The following is an 18,858-nucleotide window of genomic DNA, read 5'->3' as shown; positions in this document are numbered from 1 at the left end:
TATTACTCTTTCCCATATCTTCAGGCTGTGGCTGGTCAACTTTATACCTCTGTAGTTGCTGCAGTTCTTCAAATTGCCCTTGTTCTTGAAAATTTGTACCAGTATGCTTCTTCTCTACTCCTCAGGCATCCCCTCACTTTCCAAGTTTGTGTTAAACAATCTAGTTAAAAACTCCACTGCCATCTCTCCTGAACATTTCCATGCCTCCACAGGTATGTCAGCGGGACCAACTGCCTTTCCACTCTTCATCCTCTTCATAGCTGCCCTCACTTCCTCCTTGCTAATCCACCACACTTCCTGATTCACTATCCCCACATTGTTCCTGTTGAATAAGTGACATTATTTTCTTTTAAAGGCTGAAGAGTTGAGTGCTAGTGCAGCTTGTCCAAGTGGTCAGTTGGAGGTATGTGTCTATTGGAAATCCAATGATACTAGCATCAGATATTGGGGCTGATATCATGGTGTAGTTACCTAATGTTCTTTTTGGTAAAGTGTGTGTGTAATCTGCTTTCCCAGAATGATCTAGGGCAAAATGATGGTGCAGCCAGTCTGACAGTGCTCATTGAGAGAAAAGCCCCAAGTGTAGTAGCCGAATATGAAAAATCAGGAACACTCCGTGACATCCAGAAAACTTCTTGTGAAGACAGGTGTCAGCCATCTGATGGAGTGAAGGGATTGTGAGTTAATTCTTAATTCTTCACCTCTTAGAGATTACGAATATAACGATCTTGCTTTTCTATCAGACCATTAAAATAACTGGTTAGAATTAAATATAGTAGTTAATACTTCTGAAATGGTACAGACCATATTCAGGGAAATTAATGTGACCATTTAAAGTAAACGATATGTAATTGTCTGTAGTGAAATTAACTACTTATGAATGCATTGTAACACAAATTTAATGTGTTGTCTGTTGCAAGCCTTATTTTTTCTGGCCTCAAAAGTCTTCATTTTGCTTTCAGTTACCCTTCAAATGCTGAAAAACTGAGGTTGGCTAAAAGCATTATAACAGTCTTCCCATCACTGAAGATCAAGATACAAGAAGAGAATGAAAGATTTGTAAGTGTAAATGAATGTCTTGTTGTAAAATGCAATTTACATAGGAATATTTGCTTAAGCGTATTGGCCGACTGTTTATAAAGCTACTGTGTTAAAGATTTATTAAGCTTGAAGAACTTGATTTTAGAGGATAACATCACAGTTATTGATGTTTTTTCTCCATGTTCTTACTTTGATATTTGATGATAAATCAAATTATGTTTATCTTTCAGTTATATTTGAAAATACAACAGGAGTTTGGGATTTGATTAGATTCAGAGTTTCCTGTGTATGATTGCTTTCCCACATAATTTTCAGCAGAATTCTGTAGCAGTCAAAAATGGTCAATATCAAGCAAATTAGTCATTCCTGTACTTGGTATTTGTAGGAAAGCATATCATCTGAAATATGAGCTCATATTAAGGCAAGAATAGCTTAGGACTCGCATATAAAACGTTGGAGTTATTCTTAAATAATTTTTTTAACTGTGGTCCAGGAGCACTTCTATGACCCAATGTTGCACTGTGGATTCATAGAGCTAAAACTGAGGAACCTACAGAGAACACTTCATGATGATCAGCGGTGCTATCCCAAGTGCAGACCTGCCAACCCTAAAGAATAAAAATGAGTAGTCCTTTTTGCATGCGCGCGCACACAACATTTTTTTTGTGTTTGCATGCGTGCCAAAAGTACACGCTGAAAAAAAAGACATCACACTGTACGTTGTGAAAAAACACTTATTTATTGAATACTGAAATCAAAAAACAAAATTGCCAGTCATTGGGATTCATGACTGTTCACCATGTTAGTAGGCTTGCATCGGGTAAAAAAAAAAAATCAGTTTTGAAGGCCAAAATAAACTAAAAAGTTGTATGGAGGCCTAAAATCACTCAAGCACCCTAAAAACCCTCAGAACAGTTTATCAGTTCAAAAAGTTTTCTTAGGGTGTCCAACTTTAAGGGCCAGTTGCACTTTTAAAGTTAGCCTCATAAGAGACAGACTTTGCTGCTCTTAACAGTGTATCACTGTAAACCTCTGTATTGCATAGAGTGCCTTTGGCAGCCATCATCACCTTTCTGGTTACAAGCGCACTCAGCATTTCAGTGCTGAGGATGGCACGATACTTTGTCTTGCTTTTGGATACTAAACTGAGGACTCTGTCACAATCTGCATTGCTGTGAAAAATGACCAAGATCCCCAGCATGGCAGCAGACAGGCCAGCAAAAGGCTTTCTCCCTCCTGTTGTCATAAGACCCACCTCCCTCCAAGCCTCATCAGCCCTCTTGGAAAGGATACCATCATCCAGGCTTGTCGCCTGAAACAGCCTAAATTTATCCTCAGCTGCATCCACACTCACGTCCTTGAGCAGGAGGCAAGGGTATCTGAATGAAGTACTTGAGAGAGGAAAAACTTGTGGTCTGGCATCTATGCATGTCTGCCACCCCTGCATGCTGCAGCAGTTCACCCCCAAAGGGGAACTTTGCCACCATATAATCTACAGCTGTGGTGAAGTAGCTCCTGACGTCTTTGAAGAAATCAGTCAGCTGTAGGTTACCTTGGCTCTATATCAGCGGTCGGGAACCTATGGCTCGCGAGCCATATATGGCTCTTCCGGTGACGGCATATGGCTCCCAGACAATTTTGAGTTGAAAATTTTTTTTTTTTTCAAAAAAATCAGTTTGGAACTGATTTTAAAATACTTGTGATATTTCTTAATAATACTGTCATTTTAAAGTAAACAGAAATTAGTTTTGAAGATAAATTTCACGGGTCACGGGTCACCCGTGGGTCGGGTCGGGAACCAATGGCTCGCGAGCATGTCCGGGTCATTGTAAAGGTGAAGAAATCAGTTTTATCAGATAGCCAACTAGTTTATCCGCTTCAACCCTTGTAACGGAAAAGATGGCGAAAAGAAAAAAAGACGATGATTACCGTGCATTCCAGGCTGCGTGGACAGAGGAATTTGCATTTGTGGAGAGAGCAGGATCTGCGGTATGTCTAATATGCAATGATAAAATTGCATCGATGAAACGGTCAAATATAAAGCGGCACTTCGATACGCACCATGCTTCATTTGCATCGAAATATCCAGCGGGGGACAGCAGGAAAAGGGCATGCGAGGAGCTACAGCGGAGAGTGCAGACGAGTCAGCAGCAACTACGTGTGTGGACCAAGCAAGGTGACGGGAATTCCGCTAGCTTTGCGGGGGCTTTGGCAATAGTAAGGAATGGAAAGTCATTCACAGATGGCGAGTATGCCAAAACATTCATGCTTGATGTGGCCAATGAACTGTTTGATGACTTCCCAAATAAAGACAAGATAATCAAACGAATAAAAGACATGCCCCTGTCAGCAAGAACTGTGCACGATCGTAGCATCATGATGGCAAATCAAGTCGAGGAAACACAAATTAAGGACATAAACGCCGGGACATACTTTTCTCTCGCGTTAGATGAGTCAACAGACGTTAGCCATCTATCTCAGTGCAGTATCATTGCCAGGTATGCTGCAGGTGACACACTGCGTGAGGAAAGCTTGGCTGTTTTGCCAATGAAAGGGACAACAAGAGGAGAGGATTTATTCACGTCTTTCATGGAGTTTGCTAAAGAAAAAAAAACTACCGATGGATAAACTTATTTCTGTCTGTACTGATGGTGCACCCTGTATGTTGGGGAAGAACAAAGGATTTGTAGCGCTTCTCCGTGAACATGAAAAGAGAGCCATCCTAAGTTTTCATTGCATCCTGCACCAGGAGGCGCTTTGCGCTCAGACGTGTGGCCAGGAGCTTGGCGAGGTGATGTCTCTGGTCATTCGAGTGGTCAACTTTATTGTTGCCCGAGCTTTAAATGATCGCCAGTTTAAAGCTCTGTTAGAAGAAGTTGGGAATCATTATCCCGGTCTGCTTTTACACAGCAACGTGCGTTGGTTGTCAAGGGGGAAGGTGCTCAGCCGTTTTGCAGCTTGCCTGAGTGAAATCCGGACTTTTCTTGAAATGAAAGGCGTCAAGCATCCTGAGCTAGACAACACTGACTGGCTCCTGCAGTTTCACTATCTCGTGGACATAACTGGCCATCTGAACCAGCTCAATGTGAAAATGCAAGGTATTGGAAATACAATCTCATCCCTTCAACAAGCAGTGTTTGCATTTGAAAGCAAGCTGGAAGTCTTTCTCAGGGACATTGAAACAGGTCGTCTTCTGCACTTTGAAAGACTGCAACAATTTAGAGATGCATGCTTAGCAAGTGACTCCACTCAACATCTGGATCTCCAGCAGCTAGCTGGCTTTACGTTCAATCTCCTGCAGTCATTCAAAGCACGTTTTGGAGAATTTCGTGCGCGCACTGGTCTTTTCAAGTTCATCACTCATCCACATGAGTGTGCAGTGGACAAAATCGACCTGACATGCATCCCCGGGGTCTCTATCGGAGACTTTGAGCTGGAAGTTGCTGACCTGAAGGCATCAGACATGTGGATGAGTAAGTTCAAGTCACTTAATGGAGAGTTGGAAAGTCTTGCGCGACAGCGAGCAGAGCTGGCGAGGGAACACAAGTGGACAGAAATTAAAAATCTTCAACCTGAAGACCAGCTGATTCTTAAAACTTGGAACGAACTTCCTGTGACATACCACACAATGCAGCGTGTGAGTATTGCCGTATTGACCATGTTTGGCTCTACATATGCATGTGAACAGTCTTTCTCGCATATGAGGAACATTAAGACCAACCTACGCTCACGTTTAACTGATGGAAGCCTCAACGCCTGCATGAAGCTCAACCTCACCACGTATGAACCAGACTACAAGGCCATCAGCAAAACCATGCAGCACCAGAAGTCGCATTAAAAGTAAGACATATTTAATTTATTATACGTTAAAAATACTATATGGCTCTCAATGAAATATATTTAGAAATATTTGGCTTTTATGGCTCTCCCAGTCAAAAAGGTTCCCGACCCCTGCTCTATATGAATTCATGCGTCTCATGGTCAATAGACAGGTCTTCATCAGCCAGCTGACAGTCCCGTTTTCTGTAAAGTGCAGACTTACTTCCACCTCGAATTTCATCCATCATTCCCATTACATATTCAACTTTGCAGAATGCCAGCAGAATTTTCTGAAGCTGCAGCTCTAATGTGAAAAGTAATGGTTGAATGCAAGGCTCCTCCTTCTGAAGACACTGGTTTGCAGTGTCAAACAGGGGAATTGCCCGCTTGAGGAAGAGCAGATACATCTTGGAGTGAGGATCACTTAGGAACTTGTAAACCTTCTCTGGTTTTGTCATTTCTTTTTTGTTTTCTTGTTCCCTCTCATTTTCTTTTGCCTTGTCTTTTTTCTTACCAACCTCTGTTTGGCGAAAGAGGAAAGCATTCAAGTTAAACTCTGCTGGGTTGGAGGATGAGGGCTGTGTTTCTCCAGCTGACTTGGGCTGTGTTTCTCCAGCTGACTTGGGCTGAGTGAGGCTGGCGGCTGTGGAGGGCTTGGTCTTCAGGGTGGGGCCTGTGGAGGGCTTGATCTTCAGGGTGGGGGCCGTGAAGGGCTTGGCCTTTAGGGTGGGGCCTGTGGAGGGCTTGGTCTTCAGGGTGGGGGCTGTGGAGGGTGCTGGCTTCTTATTCTTCCCTGTTGCCTCTTCAGCAAAGAACAGAGTCAGAGGTTCCCACTGCTGGAGCAGCTGATTCACACATTGACCAAAGGATAGCCATCTCGTAGAGGCCAGTTTCAGAATCTTTCGCATGTCAGCACTGCACATCAATTGTATATCATGCAGCATGGCATTCCTCTTGCTACTTTTGTCAAAGTAATAGTATATTGTGATAAGCTGGTCCTCAATACTAACATGTAGCTGTCTGGCAGCCTTCTCTGCAGCTATGTGCATGAGATGGCAGGCACAACTGACTAAGTAAATTTGTGGATTCTCTGCCTTTGTGAATGCTGCAACACCTTCCCCTAAGCCCTGCATTACCGCAGCACTGTCAGCTGCAAAGCTAACACAGTTAGCCCATTGTATTTCTCTTTTTTTGAGTTCACAGTCAACAAGATCATAGATGGCTCGTCCAGTAGAAGCTCTACACTCAACAAGTTTGAGCAGTAGTACTACTATTTTGCCAATACTGGCATCATACAAATGGACAAAAACGGGATACAACTTAACATCATCCATGTCTGTGCTCCCATCCGTTGCAATACTGTATGGGCAATGGCGCATAAGATCACTGATGCTCTTTTCGTCGCTCAAGGCAAGTTTTTTGGTTATGGTTGAAGTTTTGGTTCTGGCGCAGCTGTGTTGTTTGGCAATTTGACTATCGGGGAACATCTTTTTAAATAGTGGTCCAGTATGGGCAGCTACAGACAATGGTAAATTGTGCTCAACGATGAAGGTTGTGACAGTGTCTCTGCCCAGATTGGCCGTAAATCTTGTTCTTGAAAGAATACAGTGTTGATCTTCGGGAAGGACCCTGTTGCACTTTCTAGTTTCTTATGTTTGGCCCCCCCAACATGACACCTGCAGTCTGAAAAGGGAGGGGGGGAAATATATTTATAATTTACTTCTACTTGAATATTATACGGCCACAACATTTAAAACCACCTACCTTAAATCTTTTAATGATTAAAATTGCTTTAAATTTAATCAGTTTCACCACATGCAGTACCATGTACGTATTTCCAATGGAGGGAAGAAGGGTGAAACTAATGTGGAATTAGAGCCCATGCATTTTTAAATATGGCAAGTGGTCTTTATTTTTTTTAAACATGAAAAATTCTACAGGACCTGGAGCACCTGGTAAGATAGACATCATCACTAACACCAGTATGTATCAATTTATTTAAATAACAAAATAAGGCCCCCCCACCCCTCCCAATGTACTTACAAAATTACCATTTTCATTTAAAAATTTTACTTTTGAATGCAATTCACTTATGATTATCTTATTATGTAAGTCCACATATCATAATCAATAATGAAATAGTAAGTGTTTATAGACAAATGTATACAGTTAACATTTTGAATCATTAAAAACTGGTTTAAGCAGGTTTTAATGTTGTGGCTGATCGGTGTATATTCTTTACTCATACCATTCATGTCTTGTGAGTAGAGGAGACATTGCCAGTCTATGAGTTAAATAAATATACCCTTTCCTCATTTTAGGCCCATCTCTCAAATGAATAAATGCGTATTAAGTTGTGTAAGGGCATTTACTGTAGCTGTTCATAATATCACAGGAATTCAGCATGGTACACAGAACTGATTGGCTCACATTGTTATACTATTATAGTAGGCTATAATTCACATTGCCACAAATAATATAATAATAATAATAATAATAAATAATAGCATAACATTGTTCATAATGATATCCCACTTAACACACACACACACACATACACACACACACCTTTCCTAATAACATTAACTACTGTAATTATAAATAGTTATTCGATATTCAATGATTAACTTACCTGTAGCTCCTTGGTGACTTATGTTCACGTTTGTACTGCAGACTGTGCAAAATGCATGGTGTGGTATTTTCGACAGTTGAAGACAAGGCCATTTCTCGTGGTATGTGGTGAGGAAGTTTTGGGGCGCAGACACCTTCTTTTTTTTCTAGAAGTGCAGTGACTGCGGTATCTTTGTCACTGTTATCATTGTCTGACATGATCAGCTGCTCCCCTCTACTCTCTGACTTAGGCTGCAAGAATAAACAGCCATCACTGCATGTCAGTTTAACGGGAATATTCTGACTTGTACGAACCACTGCACTGCACATACAAGAATGTTAGCTAGCAAGCTACTAGGCTAGATAGCCATCTCTAGCTTAGTTTAACCTTAAAAAATCCACTAACCCAGAGATAATTTTACAGACAAAACAACTGAATTAATGTCAAATATTAAGCACAGTGAGTGGACTGAATCGTAAGCTAGCTTATTAGTTATAGACCGCAACTGTGAACTCGTAATTAACAGTTAATTTAGCAGTTTGGCTTAATATTGGTAACCTATAATGTTACAATATTGTGAAGGGATAATGGGTTGTTAGCTAGCTAGCTGACGGTTGCTAGCCTTCAAGATAACGGCTGCATGGAGATAAATATATCATATCTGTTTAGCTAGACTAGAGTCGACTACTCCGAATAAATGTTAGCTAGCTAGTTTTCTCAAATGTATTGAACCGCTTTGTTTTATTTAAGATGTTTATGAATTAATATGAAAACGTTTCCCATTTATCGAAAATGAGCACCCAAGCAACGACAGCAGCAAGCGATGACTGTTTAGCAAGGGAGCGAACGTAAGACAGACTGGAGAGGGGGAGGGGGGGGGGAATCATCCCGAAGTTCAGATCTGTTTAATACGCAATTTTCAGTCATTATGATTACAGGTTCATGTCTTGATTGGCTCGTCTAAAATTATTATCAGTTTAATAATTAAAGAAAAAATATTTTAAAGGCATCTCTTTTGTGTATTTTAGACTATCAACTCGTAGTCGCGTATTTTGGTCTCAAAATGCAGAGTGACTGCGCAGAATGCGTAGATGTTGGCAGTTCTGCAAATGGGGGAGGTCCAGTGATCCCTCTGGAGTTGGTATAACACTGGACGTGACTGCAGAAGGGGAAGAAGAGTCCATAAAGGAGTGAATAACCATCACCAAAAGGCTGAGACCATCTCCTGAGAACCTCACATCTATCAAAATGGGCATGGAGAAAACCTTCACCAACCGAATGTTGTGGATCACAAGCAAGTCACTAACAGTGGCTGAGATTTTTCCGCAGTACCCTCACTTTGTAGACCTGCAATATTTGTTAAGTATACAGCATATTGTATTGCAGATGCACATCTGGAGCCTAGACAATGGGCATAAATACCCTTTTGTATACTTTAATGATGCATTTAGCCATGTTTCATTTCAATATGAAAGGGGAACTGAATTAAAAATTCCAATGTGTTATTTCCATGGCCTAGGAAATTTCAATCATTATTTGTGAACATGAGCTATACTCTCTCAAAGCCAGAAACCAGAGAAGTAAGTCTCAAACTTGTGATGTTTGGACCTGCTCCATAGACAATGAATGGGAGACTGATTTTGTGGACTGACAGAATGTTTGTTTTCTTGACTATACCAAATTGAGCTTTATTTTATTGTAAAGATGCACCGATCGATCAGCAACTGATCGAAAACGGCCGATTTTCAGCTGATCAGCCATGACCGGTGACCGGCCGATCAGTCTCATACATCTGATTTTTTTGCTGGTCAAATTTACACACGTGCCGCATGATGGCTCACGCCACACACACAGTGACACAGACAGCAGCCACACACAAGTAGTGCACACAGCGACAACTTTATATCTTAAATAATAATCTAAACTTTAAAAATAACAATTTACTTTAGTTTTTTTCACAGAAATTAATGAAATGCTGAGATATAGGCCTAAAAAAATCCCTTAAGAATCCCAATGGTAGCACTGTAATACTGTATCATACATCCCCTTAATATGCAGTCCAGTACGATGACCAAATGGATTATCCAACATGTGATTTTCCATACATAAGCAGATGGTGATAAATATATCGAAAATAAGTCTTTAATATTGTTAGATTTAATTATGTCCAGATCACCCAGCCCTAATGTCAGAGCAAAAGCCTTATCAATGTGTTGATCGGATTCACAATAAGAAAAAAAAAGTGTGCAAGAGCAGCTTTCCTACCGTTTTTATGTCCAATATGTAAGTTAGGGCCGACTTCACACTGCATTTGGTCCATCCTTTGGCCCTCCCTGATGCAGTAGGAGGTAGATAGTGTGTGAGCATTTGAAGGGCTCTGAAGCAGAGTGACTCTGAGCATAACACAAAAACAAATGGCATACATAGTTACTGATGCCACCTCAGACATTAAGTTGTTAACCAAATTACCACATAATAAAAAGCTGTGACCACAAGGAAGTGCTGGAGAATTAAGACCCATCAATCAAAATGATCACAAATTAGATTCTTTTTTTTTCTAAATCGTCCAGCTTTACAGGAATATGAATCAAAATTACCCGATTTGATATATTATAGTATGGTAGCGAAAAGGCCCTGGGATTCCCCTCAGACAGTATGTCTGTAATAAAATTTTTAAAGAAAATAAAGAAAAAGGGGGGCACAAGCCTAGTGCCCACCAAATAAAAGCACAACAGGTTGACACATTCATTGTATCTGATATGCATGGACAGTAACTTACCATCATTCTCCTCACCAGCTGGCGGGACATTGGGGTCATTTTCAAGTGTAGCCACTTTTAGTAGTGTCAGAACGATGTGTCCTTCCCATTTCCAAAGAAAGAGGTCTTACTTCCCCGGAAACATTTTCTCAAACTCTGCATCCAGCTGAAAAGTATCAGATAATACAGCAGTGATATTAAAGGGAAAATAAGCCCATTTTCAAAATTCATAAATGTTATTCCTATGGTCTAAGAAAGTCCAAAAATATTAGTAAACATGAACAGAATTTTCCCAAATCCAAAAACTAGAGTACTAAAGCTCAAATTTGTGATGTCAAGTGGTAAGTCTGGAACTGCTACATAGACAATGAATTGGGAAAGATGTTGTATGCCACTAGTTCCCAACCTGGGGGTCCCAATGCCCACTAGGGGTCGCCAAAACTTCACTGGGGGTCTCGAGGCCTTCCTGATTTTAAATATTTTCATAACTGTGTGAAATCTGAATTATATATTTTGCTTTTTTCAGGATTTTGACAACAAATTTTGTATTATATAATTAAAAAAAAACATGATAACATGAATGATAAATACTAATATCTTGCCAGTCCTATTTGATATACTTGTGTTTTCCCAGACTGGAACAAGCATCCCCAGCCTTCTAGAGCAGTGTTTCTCAACCGGGGGTCCGCGGACCCCTAGTGGTCCGTGGTGTAATTGCAAGGGGTCCGTGAAAATAAAATATCTTTAAAAAAAAGATCCTATGACATTTATAGAAATAGGATTATTTTACTCAAATGTGACTGAGACCTTTATCTACCTAAACTATAAAGGGTAGTAATAGGACTTTTTTCTCTAATTACATCTGTTTCACAAGTGTAATTTATTGTATTTTAATAAGAGATCTCGCTCCCGTTTGCATTGTTAAAAGTTACAGCATAAAAATTCTGTTGTTACATATAACTGAAAGTTACTGAATACATATTCTGTTTTGTTACATATATCTGAAGGTTACTGCATAAGAATTCTGTTTTGTTAACTATATCTAAGTTACAACTGAAAGCTCTTATTTTTGCCCCAAAGAGTGAATAAATGCTATAATGCAATTTAAAATGCAGTTTCTACTGTTTCTACAAATTGCAACCCCCCTCCCCCAAGATCAGGTGGAGGGGTCCTCAGGGTAGATCAAAAATACGCAGGGGGTCCAGGACCCCAAAAAGGTTGAGAACAACTGTTCTAGAGGGATCTCATGAGGCAGCAGTAGGAGTCTACCCCAAGTTCGTGTGTTTAGGACACCACAGTACAACAGCTCAGTATATCATCGTGGCAAAGAACGACAAAGTTCCCATCCCACTTCCAGATCAGGGTTTGACATACGCCATTAACAAGCTGTTCAAAATGTTCTGGGTTTGCAACGTGGCATATCCTGCTCAACTCGAATCAATCTATGAGTATGTTTATGGCATGATTATCGCTGGTGGGAAGAGATCAAAAGTTGTGGAGCTTATCGCAAAGCTCCAGGCAATGTTGGAAGTTGTCCTACCATGTACATTTGTCCCAAATGCAAGAAATCAATTTCAAAACAAGTAAGGATACTTGTCAGACATCTTAGGCCCCAGACACAGCAAACCAACTAGTGGTGACGAAGGCTGACTGTTGCATCACCTCGCGTCACCTGCTGTCTGGGCCAAAATGTAGCACTTGAACACACCGCAAAGACTGCGGCCGATGGCCAACTAGCATGTACGTTCTGCACAGATTCGCTAAGCTGAACAGCCAATCAGAGTGATCTGTCTCACCGACGAGCTCTGTCGATTCAACATGCTGAATTGGCTGAAAAGCTGCCAACTGGGGTATGACTAGTACCAACGGTGTGGGACACACCACAAAAACTAGGGTCACAGACGCTCACCAATAGCCCGACATTGGCTGATGGCTGACCGTCGGCCTAGTGTGTCAGGGCCCTTAGGCAGGTCCATGCAATTTCAGATGGACAGGATTATACAATCATATGTAGTCAAAACCACTGTCAAAGAACTTACCACAACTTAAATTCTTATGCCAGACATCTCAATAGGGATCACACTCAGGTTGAAAACCCAGTACATTTGGAACAAATGGTCACTTTCAGTAATGTGTCAGAGGATTTTTCTACACCTTCTTGCTCTAACGCTATGGACACTTCAGAAATTAATTTGGACTCTTGTTTGGACACTCATATGGATCTTCCTTTTTCCGACCACTGTGACTCTGCAGCTTCATTTGTTGCCAAAATGTACTCTGCATCAAATTCCACCCTAACCGATGTGCAAAAAAGCATTGCATGCACAAAGAGCTACTGGAAAAGACATTGGATTCTTTAAGGGCCCAGACACACCAAACCGACATCAGAGAACTAGCTGTGACAAAAGCCGACTGTTGCATCGCCTCACTTCGCCTGCATCTGGGCCAAAAAGTAGCACTTGAACACACCGCAAAGACTACAGCCAATGGCCAACTAGCATGCATGTTCTGCGCCTGCATGAGAGGAAATAATTCTCAATACCAGCAGGTGGCGGTAGTCTGTATTCGTCATTCAAAATTTGAAACTGGAAGACTCAGCGCTGCTGATATTCAAACCGTAAACAAAGCAGCGTTTGCTTACCATTTTCACTCAACTCTCGCTCAGTACAGACAGTATCGTAATATAGCTGCTTCTAATCGAGACTATGTCTGATAAAAACTTGCAAATGGCACTGGCATTGTAAGCCCTTGGTCTTTTGGTTGTAGAAGAAGAAAGGAGAGGTGGAGGCGAAAAATAAGGAGAATTCGCACTAAATGGGTGAAATCTTGGATACTACAGTGACAGAATCGTAATGATCATGCTGATCAGCTGGTCTTCAATTTCTTCATTCCAGATTGTCATGTCGTTGTGAAAATATTAGCTTCTTGAAATGTTCAGATGAGATGAAGACAAAAAATGAGTAGAGCCTTTTTTTTGTGTGTGTGGCCTCTTGACATCGTCATTTGCTTGCTTTCGTAATTTCTGTTTCTCTTCTCGTGCACTGATTCGCTAAGCTGAACAGCCAATCAGAGGGATCTCTCTCACCGACAAGCTCCGCCGCCGATTCAACATGCTGAATCGGCCGAAAAACTGCCACGGGTCCGACTAGTGCCAACGATGCAGGACACACCACAAAAACTAGGACCACAGACACTCACCAACGGCCCGACATTGGCCGACGGCTGACTGTTGGCCTGGTGTGTCGTGGCTTTAAAGGATAAAACCGCATCTGTGATTAATAGCTACTCTATATCAAATGATGACGCTGTCCAGTCTTTGATGCAGGATTTTGAAAATGCACGAAACGTCTTTTCAGAGGTGGATACTCTACAAAATGTAGAAAAAAATTTCTGAAAAACACTCCCTCATCAAGCCCACAGAAATTTTCATAGGGTACAGAGGTGACACAGCAAGAAAACGGGAAATTGACTGAAGTACTGGCTGCAGGCACTTGTCAGTATATCTCCGTTATTGATACCATAAAGTTTCTCTTTGGAAGTGAAAAGATGCAGAGACTCTCTAAGCAATCTAACAAAAGTTTTGGTGGTAAAATGCGTGATTATTGTGATGGCACACAGTTTGCACATCATGCATTATACAGCATTATTATACAAATCCAACTTTATTTTGATGACTTGGAAACAACTAATCCTTTGGGTTCAAAAACTTAAGTTCACAAAATGTGAGCTGTATACTTTTGCTCGAGCAACTTGCCTGTGGGATTCAACTCCTCCCTTGCAAACATTCACCTTTGTCTACACTTCAGTTCTATAGACAGAGAGGTACATGGCTTTGGCAAAATATTAGAGCCTTTGTTGAATGACATTCGATCTCTTGAAACGGAAGGGTTAGAGGTTGAAATTGAGGGTCAGAGTTCTCTGCTCCATGGTACTATCTGCCAGTTGACTGCTGATAATCTTGCTTGCCATTCACTTGGAGCATTTTTAGACAGCTTTTCAGCCAACAAATTTTGCCATTCTTGTCTGACGAAGAAGCTGCCCAGCGTGTGTTTGATGATGATCACCAGCAGTTTTGTAACAAAGTAAACTATAAAGAACACGTCATCTATGATGAAAAGCTTTTCACCTTAGAGCAGTTCAACGACAGACTGGTAAGCTTTGATTACGGTTTTGCAAATGAGAAAAACAAACCTAGTCTCATTCTTAACTTGAGAACATCAGAGAATCCCATAAAACAAACAGCCGGTCAGATGTGGTGCCTCTTACTCTTTTTACCCTTCCTAATAGGAGATTTTATAAGTGAACCTGATCAACATTGGAATGTTCATCCTCCTCAGAGAAATATGTAGCATAGTATTTGCCCCAGTTGGACTTTGTCTTTTTAAAGCAGTTGGTTATAGATCACTATGTCTTTATCCAGACAGGCTGCTCACCCCGAAACATCATTTTATGACTCACTATTGGCGCATGATGATAAAGTTCGGCCCAATTTTGAAGTTATGGTGTATGAGATTTGAGAGTAAAAAGGCATGCTCATGTTGTGTGTAATTTCATAAATATTTCTAAGATTTTGGCTTGTAAGAATCAAGTTCAAAGTATGTTCAATTGGAAATTTAGTGAACCACTGACAAAAACTATGAATGTCCCAAATGCCTTTCCAGTCATGGTTGGATCTTTGGAAAAAAATTATCTGTTCATTGAAAATTTGAAAGCACTTGGGTACGATATGGGCACTTGCAGCACAATTCATGTGGCCCACTCAGTCTCTGTGCTTGGTCAGACATATAGAACTGGTTGTGTACTTGCATTAAACTGACTTAAGAGGAGAGCATCTCTTTGGAGATCATAGACATGGTTCCCAATTGTGAAAAGGAAGAGGTACTAATGTGTCTCAGAATTTTAACTGTGAAATACTTATATGATCGTCTGTATTCATATGTGATAGAGAGGAATGATGAAAATGGGATGATCAATGTAAAAGATGTAGCAGACATCAGACTACTAGACTTGCTGTCATCTTTCAGTGGAAACCAACTGCATGTAAATCCAAGATGCAAACTAATTGTTCAAGTTTGTATTGCTGTAAAATGCTTTACCTTTGATGACATACCCGAGCCAACCACTTACTTGTAACAGTTAGGAGAGGAAGCTAGCGAATGGTGCACCCTGTATTATGTCCCCTGCAGCGATCATTTGCAGGCTAGTGCATTGTTCTTGAATTCTCAATTGAACTGTGAATGCTCGCCCTGAATTGTTTGCTCAGTTTAATTTTTAACTAGTTCTTCAAATGTCACCAGACAATCGGTATATGAGTTGGTTTTTTAATGTATCTACTGTATTTTTGTCTGAAAGGAGTGGTCATTTTTGTAAAACAGACCTACATTCATATTTATAGAGTATGCAGTGTATGTTGTTGTATCACACAGATTGTTAAAAAAAATCCAGTTTGGGGATTTTTTTTTCAGAGAGAAAATTGTGTGAATATTTTATTATATCAGCATGTTATCTGTCAAATGTTGGCATTGATTTTGATAAATATCACCAGAATTTCATGCAATTTTTTTATTTATTTTTTAAGCATTTTAGCAGAATTTCCCCATACAAAAATTGAAATTTAGGATTAGAAAAAATATAAACAACATCTCTGTTATTTTTGTGTCATTTTTAACATGTCTTTGTTGAAATATTTAACACAGCATGTGTTAAATGTGCTAACACTGATTGTGTTGAAAGCAACACAAAATGTGTTGTCCTTGACTAGACACGCTGGTGTGTTTAAAAAAAATTAACACATGATGTGTTAAAAATAACACATCTGTAGAAATTAAACTAGGGGGGCTATTAATGCCTGCATTGTTTGCACGTAGCAGACCTGAAAGTTCAAACTTCCTCGCAACGTCTCAGCAGTCAGTTCTGAGTCACCGCCAGAGACACAAAGGGCTTGGGATGCTGTGGGTTCTCCACAAGTTGAGAAGGCACCATTCATTCATATGGAAAGATGGCATATGTAGTGTCTTTGCCACTATGTTCCCTGATTCGGAATACACAAAGTCATTCACCTGTGGTGAAAATAAAATGTCACCAAATGTGTCACCAAATATGGCCTTGCCTCATTCATTAAAAGAGAGCTATTGTGCAGCGTTAGTGAGAAACCCTGTGTGGTAATATTCAAAGAAAGCACGAGTAAAACAACAAAAAGCAAACAAATGGATGTCCATCTGAGGTACTGGACCACCGATGAGACGGCGGGCACCCATGCCATCTCCCACTGTTGTGGATCACAATTCATGGGCTACTCCAGGGCCGAGAACATGTTGGATCATTTCAATGCAAGTCTCTCTCAACAACAACATTGCTAAAGCATCATGAATCAATAAAACAAAATACATTAATACATTTCAGAAATTAAAACAAAAGAGTAGCTCAGTATTATTAAAACATGCTCATTGTGTGGGTGTGTGTTTGTGTGTTCACGTTATATTGCTGTGTTTGTGTACGCATTTGAGTGTAATTTTGTATGTGTATGTTTATAAGCAAGAAATAATCATCAAAAGAACAAATAATGATAATTGTGATTATTATTCTAGTTATCAATGGGTCTTATTTTGATGGATATTTTGGATCTCTCTCTGCATTATCATCATCATCATTATTGTTATTATTATTAATGTTGTTAGGTTAATAGAGCCTTCTCTTAGCCTAATGTGGATTATAGGGTACAGGTAGTGGTAGGGGAAGGGGTGATAAATTGTAGTTGTCCTCCGTAGATTAGCTTTGTTCAGTGTTTGTAAAATAAGTAGGTTCCCTGAGCGCTGTACGACTGAAAACACTCAGTTTAAACCATTAAGATCACTGTCTGTGTTATAACCTTGTGTGGCACACCTGTTCCAAGTGTGATTATGTGCAGGATGGAACCATTTTTGTAAATTTAATGTTGAAAAGATGTTTTTGCTAATCGCTAATTGTGATGTATGGGCGAGCTAGTTTATCTGGGCATCGCTAAAAAGGTTAAAAGTTGTGTTGTGGCTCGCTAATAAGTAACTTGTTCTTGATACAGGCAGCTGAGGTTTATTTTATTTTGTATTTCATTCATGAGCCAATAAGTGCTTTGGAAACTGATTAGTTTTGTTCGGTGTTTTTAAGCCAATAAATGAGTGCAATCCCTTCTGCCTCAACTGCCACCGGGAGTCCTGTTCCCTGTCTGTCTTCCCGGCCCTGGTACACTTCATCTAACACAACGCAGAGACCTTACTGGGGCTCACCACCTGAAAGACAGGGTTACATCTTTGGATAGATAGAAATACATGTGGGAGAAGGAGCGAGGAGAGTGAGTCTGATGAGTGTGAAATGAGAGTGATGTGTAGATGTTTAAGAAGGAAAGAAGTGAGAAGACTGGCTGCGGGGAAGGTGTGGGAGAATGTTATAAATAAGATGGCTGTAGGGACGATATGGATGAATCTGAGAGTGAAGTGGAACAGTGTTGAATGTGAGAATTTTCACTTATTTTTTTTTAATTAAGGCACAATAGGGTGTTCACATTAGTAAGTTTGATGTGACTGTGAAGAAAGAATGTGATGTGTGTGGTGTGGGAGTGGAAACATTTATGCATGAGTTTGTTGAATGTTGTGAGCTGGAGGGATACAGGTTGAAAATGTAAGAATAGCTTGTTTGCAGTCGTGATTCCAATGATGCGTGAAATTCAGATGGAGGGCAGGAAGTGAAAAGCAGAATGGATGAGATGGAGGAAAACCCATACTGTGCTAGTTAAGACGATATTACAAGAGGAATGTATAAACAGAAAATAAGATATGTCGGATGTGATCCTTATGAAGAGGAGCGATTTTTCAACTAAATTAAAAGATTTGCCTGAGGCAGTAGATTTAAGTAACTACCTCGTTCTCCAGACATCCTTCTACTCAAGAAAACAAATGAAGCATACAAAAGTAGGGTGGCATGCAACTATTTTTGTTAGCGGTTGGGTCCATGACCTTGGCACCAAGGTGCTCCACAATAGCTGTCGTTTGGTTTTCGCCAGGATGAGTGGCTTGTCTTTTATGATCCTGTGGATTAACCTAGCAACAAACAGTAAATGCCGTGACACCTCTCGATGTTAACATACAGTTGTTTACTTGACGTTACTAGATTAACCACTCTCAAAATTCCGGTGAAACACCACTAAATTAATTGCTTTGGTTTTTGTATAAGATGTATATACATGTAATTGCAGCCTACTCTACACAACTAAGGGAAATGACAGTAACTGTCAGTTTCTAAAACGCAGTTCTGCAAATCCCAGCACGGGGAAGCTAAACTCAAACACGACAACTGTAATTTCTAAGGTTTGTCTTAGACTAAGACAAACAACACAAATTGTAGTTGCAATGTCATATCTTAAAATGTTCCATGTTATGGACCAACAGTTAGCTACATAAACATAGCCACGTAAGTTATGTTACCTTTGACAAAGTGGTCACTGCATACATAAGCCTTATCTGACTCCGCCAGACTAACGTTTGCAAGCCATTTTCTCCGGCGTTTTTTTTTGGTCAATTTCTTGCATTTTTCCCCCCTCGTGAACAACTTTTGGTCCTCAATAAAAACTCCATGTGGTTTCTCAGTTTGATCAATT

The 18,858-nt window shown here is 40.3% G+C and overlaps 1 long non-coding RNA gene across 2 annotated transcripts in view; it reads left to right on the top strand.

The window, feature by feature from the left end:
* Window positions 1–353: 353 nt before the first annotated feature.
* LOC130112690 (uncharacterized) overlaps window positions 354–18,858 on the top strand; it is a 29,502-nt gene continuing 10,997 nt past the window's right edge. Inside the window, exons 1-4 of one of the 2 annotated variants that reach the window (XR_008810248.1) lie at window positions 354–403; window positions 517–677; window positions 963–1,059; window positions 8,500–9,477. This is a non-coding gene — a long non-coding RNA (uncharacterized LOC130112690). Of the gene's footprint in view, window positions 404–516; window positions 678–962; window positions 1,060–8,499; window positions 9,478–18,858 lie in introns of those variants that run through there. The other variant, XR_008810249.1, reaches the window with a different exon arrangement.

The sequence above is a fragment of the Lampris incognitus genome, chromosome 5 (genome assembly GCF_029633865.1).
Source record: "Lampris incognitus isolate fLamInc1 chromosome 5, fLamInc1.hap2, whole genome shotgun sequence".
Classification (NCBI taxonomy): Eukaryota; Metazoa; Chordata; class Actinopteri; order Lampriformes; family Lampridae; genus Lampris; species Lampris incognitus.
Note: the sequence above shows the minus strand (reverse complement) of the source record. Positions and strands in the feature narration are given on the sequence as shown.